The 9,429-nt window shown below is 33.4% G+C and overlaps 1 long non-coding RNA gene across 1 annotated transcript in view; it reads left to right on the top strand.

Moving 5' to 3' along the window:
- Positions 1–590: 590 nt before the first annotated feature.
- LOC141571893 (uncharacterized) overlaps positions 591–9,429 on the top strand; it is a 71,666-nt gene continuing 62,827 nt past the window's right edge. The window contains exon 1 of the long non-coding RNA XR_012496947.2: positions 591–810. This is a non-coding gene — a long non-coding RNA (uncharacterized LOC141571893). The remainder of the gene's footprint in view (positions 811–9,429) is intronic.

Genomic DNA, 9,429 nt, shown 5'->3' with positions numbered 1-9,429 from the left:
GTACTCCCTGCTATGCTGTGATGTAAGTAGCTGGAAGAGAGGAGGGGTGTGGTTATCAGAAGTACCAGTGAAGAGAGACATTGGCTTTGGCAAAGAGGGGAGGCACTTCTTTTTCAAATCCAGGACAAAGGGAGAAAGAGAAAGTGACAATGGAGACAAATTTGAGATGGAATACCCACATAGTAACAACAGATTCACTATTTTCATCAGAATCAGATTTGATAAGAATTTACAATTCACAATTTCTAAGGGATAGAAATAAGTATATAACATTTTAATGCAAATGTCTAGTGCTCCCTTGAAATTCAACAATATTATAATATCCTAGTAGTAAAAATGTTTCTAATACATTGCTATTATTTGTCATATAAAGTCATAGAGGGAGAAGAAAATCCTCAGATTTGTGATGGATTAGCACATTTTTTAACCCCAAAATGAGAATTTTATAAAGTTCTCCAAAGTGCTTTCCATAAAGAAAAAATCAAGTTGTAATCAAGATAAAGGGAGAGTGTATTTAAGGGAACCTTTAATTCCTGCCATTTTCAATTGTTTTTTTTTTTTTTTTTTTTTGGTTTCATGTAGGTAATTATTTTATGTTCCAAGAGAATATAAGTTCTTGACGGCAGAGTTTGAGTCCCACACAGCAGTTCAAGCAAAATAAAAGGAGACCTGTGCTCAGCCTCATAGGAGATCCTGGAGACCAAAGGAGATAAAAACCAACCTTGCCCAAGTCAGCATTGACAACACGAAAAGATGAATTGCTTTAAAGGATAAGAGCCAAATTTGGAGACCAAAAAATCTGTACAGAAGGTAAGTGCAAAGGCTTAGGGGACTATTAGTGATGGAAAGCTACTGGAGGATCTCTTTTGGGACGTACCAGCTGCAGAGTGGAGAAGTGACGTAATTGGCAGGGACTATACCACACCCATGATTCAAACTCAGAGGAGCCCAGAATCACGGTTTTTAAATCTTCACTTTGAAAGGGAATGTTTTATGGAATAATAACAACTACATTTTACATATAAATTGATCTGGTATAGTAGAAAGATCCCAGGATATTGAGGGAGAAGAGCACTCTTTGAAGTCTAATCCAGGAAAAAGAACCCCTTGACTTATTTATCTCATGTCTAAAATGAAGTTAATCATACTTTTTGTTTTACCTTGTAACATTACTTAGATGATCAAATAAGATAATAAACGGGAATGTATTTTTGTAAATGGTAAAATGTTATACAAATATTAGTTATTATAATTATTTTGAAGCTATAATTTAAAAACTATTAGAACTCTGCTAAATTCCTTTAAAATGTAATGAAAGGAGAAGGGAACATCTTACATTGAACTTTTCAGAAATCAATCATCCAAACACACAATTGCATAATACTTTCATTCTTTCCCTTCTCCCTTTTAGTTATTCCATTAATTCTTGTCCCTTTATGAGTAGAGAGGCTGGGGAAAGAAGGGTCCCCGAATCCCTAGACAATGGCCCACAGACCCATCAAGGTTCAGGCTCTGTCTGTATTTTCAGCCATAGTCCTCCCACTCCCTTAGGACCCGTCCTCTTACTAATCAAATAGTGACTACATCACCGGAAAATAGTAGGCTGGTTCATGATCACTGCCTTTAGCACTTACTCCTTCTTCCTGGAGTGCATTGCTCTTGGATTAAGCAACACCTACCCAGGTGTCATCTCATCACCAAAACCTTTCCTGACCACCTTTGTGCTTCCTGCTTCCTGTGATGCCCCCCTTCCTCGTGCTTGTTACTTCTGTTTCAGAAAATGAGATCTCTGCAGGGAGTTTTTCCCCACTCTACTTAGGGTCTGGGCCAGAGGTCCTCATGAGCAGAGGGTGCATCTGGTAAGCTTTTCACCACAGTGTCAACTTCACTTGGTTTTTATTCAGTGCTGTTTCCTTGGAACCAAGAGCAATGCCAGGCCTATAGTCAATGCTCAATAAATACTTGTTCTTCGATAGATGGTCTTTTTAGCAGGCTATTGGGAAAAGCTTGATGGTTGAAACTCTTGACTGAATTTAAGATTTGCTATTTTCTATTTTAAGAATTCAGTGTACTTCCATATGGTGCTAAAGAAATACATTGCATTTCAGGGGAACTGGGAACTCCTGTATTTTTGTGTCCAGGAAATAATATTCAAATTTATTGGGAATAAAAGTAAGTGAATAAATGTAAAATATAACAACTTAAAATATGGACTATAACAAGAGTTCTCTATTAGCAAAATAAAGTGAACAATGAATTCTAATAGCTAATTTCTTTAACTTACACTTTCTTTTGTGTCTACAAGTTTTAGTCTTGGAATAATTTTTTTAAAGCCATGCTTATTTTTATTTTTATTTTATTTTTCAGAGAAATGACTATGTGCCTTACTTGGAGTTCAGAGAGTTTGTTTTCGAACTCTGCCGCCATGTGCCATATTGTTGGCGGCAGACCTATTGGGATAGCAATGATTTGATTTGAGTGTGAGGCCTGATAAACTTTTATCAAGTGCTGGCAATTCAGTGAAATAGCACCTGTGATGGCTCAAAGAGAAACTGCTAAACTGAAATTAATGCTTATGTTTCTCTTCCAAGCAAGTAATTTCATTAACAAAATTAGATTTCTTGGAGGGTAGTTCAGAGATTTGTCATTAAAAATTAAGTATATAGGGAAACAACATGAGCTCAACTTCTGCTACCAATCCCCTGGCAGCAGAGCATGCAAAGCAAAAATCTCACAAAGAAACAATAGTAAAATAAAGATCACAGGGGGCTCTTCAGTGAATATGCACTGAATCTCTTTGGTCTTAGCAGAGGAAAAAATGCTGATAAACTTTTCTCTTCTTGTAAAATATGTTTATATTTGGGAAATGTGTAATTTTATTCAGAAAAACATTGAAAACTATTTTAGTATTCTCTAGAGAGGCAGTAATGAATTTATCTTATCTACTAATAAATGAAAACCGTTACCAAGACGCTCAAATATGCAGTAACTCCCAAATTCCAGGAGGTGGTATGACTTGTTATTTGACCTCTAGAATTTTTTTTATAATGAGAATTATCTTTTCTCATGTGAAGTTCTTAAATACGATAGAAAGATATGTGCCAGGGAGTTAAGGAAAATCCTAACAATTTCACAGAGAGAAAAGTGAGTGCTTCATTATTCTGTGCCTTAACTCTATCTTCCTCCCGTTTCGAGGCATGTTCTATACACGTTACATCTACCTAGCAACAGAATTACTGCTTCTCTGGTGATGGACTTATGCCTTCTTGATGTCCTTTTACATTTGCTTTTGAAACCACCTATTTGGTACCTAATTTCGTACTGCATTTATTATTATTATTTATTTATTTTACTATTTTTACTGTTCGTTATTTATTTTCATATTCTTCTCCAGAAATAGTGGCTCTATTTATGGTATTAAACCTCTGTGTATTTGTTCGCCTGGCTCTCTTCCAACATAGGGTTTATCAAAGGAAGACTCAGAGTTATTATAAACATTTTTAAAAAAGAAACATTTATAGAAAAAGAAACAAAGAATTGGCCTACAAGTAAGGGTGAGTTCTCCAAATAACACGATGCCAAATATTTAAAAAGAAAATACCCTGCAAAATTAGGAGAGTTTTTGAGTTCATGTAAATCTGTTGAAAGTAGAAAGCAACAACTTTGTGACATGATTGTTATATTTACAAAGCTCAAGACACAGCTTCAACATCTGTATGAGGGATAAAATTGTTTTTGTCAAGGAGTCCAGGTTTGTACGCTATGTTCACATTTTTATCATTTAGGGGATCAGAACCAGTTAGCATTCCTACTGTTTATTTTTTTTTCTCAGAGTATAAAGAGTTTTTTCTTTTTTTTTTTTTTTTGACTGAGTTATGTGGAGTGTTTTCTCCTAGTTGAAGGAGGGCAGAGTGTTTGTTTTGCTTCTACAGCCCCTCCCTATGGTCAAATGCTTGTCACTAAGGTGCCAATTTGACCACATCATTTGCTTAATGATTTTCTTATGCAATATTATTAATTTGATATTTTGTTTCATTTGGCCACTTTATTACGAAGAGTTCAACTTCAAATCTTGAACCACAAAATATTAAGCCTTAAAAGTTAACTTTTATCTGAAGGTATTGAAAAAAACCTGTGGTTATAACTTACTTTTATGTCAATGAAGACTTATTGTTCTTATCAATTCTATTGAGATTAAAAACCAAGAACCATCCCATTTGCCTCTATGAAGTTTCTCCTGTAGAACCTACAACTATAAGGGTGTCATCTTTCTTTTTCTTTCAAATTCTGTGGGTTCCACTGGAAGAAGATACTACTTACAAGGTGTTTCCCTCCAATTTATATGAATTGGACATGTTGTATACAGTAGTACCTCAGTTTTTGAATGTCTCTGTTGACGAACATTTCAGTTTACGAACGCCGTAAATTTTATGTTCCTATGGTATCATTAGATAGTAAAATTCATGCTAAATTTGCAGTTTTAGGGGTTGATTTTAAAGGTCTGGAACGGATTAATCCATTTGCATTACTTTCCATGGGGAAACCGTGCCTCGGTTTTCGAACATTTCAGAACTCGAATGGTCTTCCGGAAAGGATTACTTTAAAAAAACCGAGGTATCACTGTATAAGTAAATGAATGACAGCAATGATAGAAGAGACAGTAGGGAAGAATTAAAATCATTATGTTACTATAAGGTACTCTCACTACTATGAAGCAGTATAACCTATGAAGCAGTATAATGCTATTTGAAAGTTAACTGGATTAATTGAAAGTGTATATTGCAAACTCTAGGGTAACTACTAAAAAATGTTTTTTTAAAAAGGTATAGCTGATAGCTAAGGAGAGAAAAGGAATTATATGAAAAACTTATGGAAACCAAGAAAAGGCAGAAAAAGAGTAGAAGACAAAAATAGAAATAAAGAATAAGGGCAACAAAAAATGGTAATAAATATGGCAGATATTCGTATAATTAAATTAATCACTTTGAACATCAGTGGTTTAAATGAACCAATCAAAAGCCAGAGATTCTCAGAAGGGATCAAAAAACAAGACCCAACTATATGTGGTCTATAAGAAACTCACTTTAAATATAAAGACACATATAGATAAAAGTGAATGGATGGAGAGATATGTACCATGCTAATACTAATCAAAAGAAAGCAGGAGTAGGTATACTGTATTAATTTCAGACAGAGAAGACTTCAAAGCAAGGGATGCTTGAGGGATAAAAAGGATCATAACCCAGTGATAAAGGGGTCAATTCTCCAAGAAGACATAATAATCCTTAATATGTATGTGCCTCATCAGCAGATTGTCAAAATAGATGAGGTAAATCTAAAGAAAGTATATTCAAATTTAATTAGTAGACAGTAACTTTGTCAGTCTTTGAACATGAACGTGATTGTATTTATTTTTAATTGGAAAAAACCCACAAAAACAAAAATATATTCACATTAATATTCTTTACCTATATAAAAGTCACCTAAGGAGGCTGCCTTTTTTCTTTTGAAAATAAAAATAAACAGGTCAGCTCTCCTGACAGTATTGAGCTGATCGAACATCTGGAGGATGTCAAACATAGCTAATTATTTTTAATATGCCTCCTTTTAAAAATGAAGGAATAAATCTCTGTGTTACATAGTGGTCATTTAGGAAATGCAAGCATAACTTACATGTGAAAGAAGTCTTAATAGTTTTATTATTTTCAAATTGGGACCTAAGTTTGCAAAAGATGAAGTCAAGAAGAGTCATCAGAAGAGATAAGGTGAACATACATCACAAGTATCTAAAGACAATCATTTCTAGGAAATAATTTAAAACAGCCATAAATATAAATTATTATGAATTAAGCTTTTCCAAAGAACAAGAAACTTTAGTTGGCATGATTTAGGTGTATGGCAAGAACCATAGAGAATTATTGTTACGATAAAAAAGGACTTTTGTCATTTAAGTAGACTGTCACTTGGCCCTTTTTACAATGAAAGCACAGATTTTACTGTTTTTGGATATTATCTGTATAACAGTACAATAATGGATTCATAAGTATTTTTCCTCATAAATAAACTCATATTTATCCAACTTTGTCAAAACCTTCCACACGTTTCATTATTTCCATTAAGCTTATTGTTTCAAAGTATTATAAACCTAGGCAAAAGAGGTTAATTTCTTAGTTTTCTACATTTATAGTACAAATCATCAGATTTGTATGACTTTTGTTATCTTCTTTTACATCCTGGTATACATTTACTTTAAGGCTAAATTATTCTCTTTTATTTCATAATAAACCAATATATATTCATTATCTTGTATACATATTCCTTTACCATCCCATATTTTTTTATTTCTTAAAAGTGAACATGAACTCTAACATAACTCAGATTCATTTGTCTTTTTAACCTGTTAACTGATGGCTTTGCTGTAATGTAGTATATAAGAGCACAGGTATTTTAAAATTAAGCTGTCCATATGTATAAAGACTATTAACTAACTCAAGTTAATGTTAGTTTAAGTTCTCAAAATTAACTAAAGATGTGGAAATTGCAATTTAGGCTCACATATAAAATCCTTGATTTGTAGCGTCATATGCAGTGATCTCCTTTGATTAAAATATTATTGATTGATTAATTTAGTTGAACACATTTTGCAATTTTTAAAGTGATGTTAGTTTAACGCACCAAATCAATAGAGGAAGCTTAGGGAATTCAAAATAGACTATTCATTAGAAAATATATACAAGACTTGCATAAATTTGAGTACTGTAGTAACATTATTTTTACATGGTGGTAAAATCAGGAAAAAGATACAGACCGTTTTTAAACCAAACTTATTAAATCAGCCTAATTAGTCCAGAGCTATATTAAGGAGGAAAACTATATAACTTTTTTTTCTTATACAATGATATATCAGATAGTAAAATTTTTAAATTGTTTGAAAGTAACACTTTCCTTTTTATCTTTTATCCTTGTAACTAAAGGCATTCATTAACCTCACAGGACAAAGCATTTAAAAAATTAAAATTTTTATTTTGAGAAGATTTTGTATTTACTTACAAGTGAAGAAATAGTACAGAGATCCCTACCCAGTTTCCCCCAATGCCAATATCCTGCAAAACTATAACCTATCAATCTTATTTGGATTTCCCTAATTATGTGTGTGTGTTTAGTTCCAGGCAATTTTATCACATATGTAAGTTCATGTATCCACCATCATCAAGGTGTATAACAATTCCATCACCACAAGGATTTCTAGTGGGTGTTCTATGATTACCACATCCCTCTCCCTCCCCCAGTCCCTCCCTCTCTTCCTAATCCCCGACAGCCTTTCTCTTCTGCAGCCACTCCCATTCCTGACTTCTCATAACCACTAATCTATTCTCCAGTTATATAATTTTGTCATTTCAAAAATGTTATTTAAATGGAATCATACAGCATGTCACCTATTCAAATTGGTTATTTTTTCTCAGCATAATTTTCTGAAGATTCATCCAAGTTTTTGTGTGGATCAATAGTAAATTTCTTTTTCTGAGTGAGTAGTAATCCATGGTATGGATGTACCACAGTTTGTTTAACCATTTACCTATTTAAGGGCATCTGGGTTGGTTTCACTTTTTAGCTATTATGAGTAAAGCTGTTATGAACATGATTGTACATTTTTACATAAGCATAAGTTTTCACGTCTCTGGGATAAATGCCCAAGAATTTATTCCTGGGAAGTACGGTAATTTCATGTCAGTTTTTTGTTGTTGTTGTTGTTGTTATTTTAAAGATTTTTATTAAAATATAGCTAACATACAATATTATATTAGTTTCAGGTGTATGCAATAGTATTCAACACTTATATACCAAAAGAAGTGGTCACCATGATAAGTCCAGCAACAATTTGACACTGTACGGTGCTATCATAATATTATTGATTATATTCCCCATGCTGTACAATACATCCCCATGACTTATTTATTTTATACCTGGAAATTTGGACCTCTTATTTCCCTTCCCCTTTCCCCTCACCTTTTTTAGTTTTTCAATTACAGTTGACATTCAATATTATTTTATATTAATTTCAGGTGTACAACATAATGGTTTGACATTTATGTAATTTAAGAAGTGATCCCCCTGACTAGTCTAGTACCTGTCTGGCACTATACATAGTTATTACTTATTGCCATATTATCAACTATATTCCCTATGATTTACTTTACACCTCCATGACTATTTTGCAACTACCAATTTGTACATCTTAATGCCTTCACCGGTACCCCAACCCCCTCCCATCTATCACCCCAATAAATCTACTACCCATCTAACATCATACATTGTTATTACAATATTATTGACTATATTCCTCATGTTATACCCTACATCCCCATGACTACTTTGTCACAGCCAATTTGTACTTCTAACTCTCTTCCCCTTTTTCACCCATTCACAACCCCTTTCGTCTCTGGCAACCATCAAAATGTTCTCTGTATCTATGAATTTGTTTCTGTTTTGTTTGTTTTGTTCTTTAGATTCCACAAATATGCCAAATCACATTGCATCTGTCTGACATACTTCACAATACCCTTCAGGTCTATTCACACTGCTACGGATGGCAGGAACCCATTCCCTTCCATGGCTGAGCAATATTTCATTGTATATATGTACCACCTCCTCTTTATCCATCCCACACTGCTTCCACATCTTGGCCATTATAAACAATGCTGTAATGAACATGGATGCACATGTCCCCTTGAAGTATCATTTGGGTTTCTTTGAATAGTTACCCAGAAGTGAGATTACTGGGTTCTTCTTTGTCACTAGTTATAACTTTTTTTTTTTTTTTTTTTAATAGATCTATTTTGTCTGGTATAAGTATTGCTACTACAGATTTTTTATTATTATTATTTACATTTTCATGAACTTTCTTTTTCCCATCCCTTTACTTTCAGTCTGTGTGTGTCTTTTGATCTAAAGTGAGTCCCTTCTAGGCAGCATATGTAAGGGACTTATTTTCTTATCCATTCAGGAATCCTATCTTTTTATTGGAGCATTTAATCCATTTACATTTAAGTATTATTGATAGATATGTAGTTATTGCCATTTTGTTTCATTCTTCTTCTTCTTCTTTTTTTTTTCCTTTCTTTTTTTGTCTTAAAGAAGTTCCTCTAACCTTCCTTGTTATATACTGGTTTGGTGGTGAGGAACTCCTTTAGCTTATTGTTGTCTCTGAAGTTCTTTATCTGTCCTTCAATTCTAAATGATAGCATTGCTGGGTACAGCAAACTTGGCTGTATGTAATTCCTTTTCATCACTTTGAATATTTCCTGCCAATTACTTACAGCCTGTAAAGTTTCTGTTGACACAATCATCTGACAATCTTATGGGAGCTCCCTTGTAGGTAACTAACTGCTTTTCTCTTGCTGCTTTTAAGATTTTCACTTTGCTTTTAAC

Source organism: Rhinolophus sinicus, chromosome 2, assembly GCF_057876585.1.
Source record: "Rhinolophus sinicus isolate RSI-liver-muscle chromosome 2, RSI-T2T, whole genome shotgun sequence".
In the NCBI taxonomy this organism is placed as follows: Eukaryota; Metazoa; Chordata; class Mammalia; order Chiroptera; family Rhinolophidae; genus Rhinolophus; species Rhinolophus sinicus.
The sequence above is the reverse complement of the archived record's forward strand: the minus strand, read 5'-3'. Positions and strand labels throughout refer to the sequence as shown.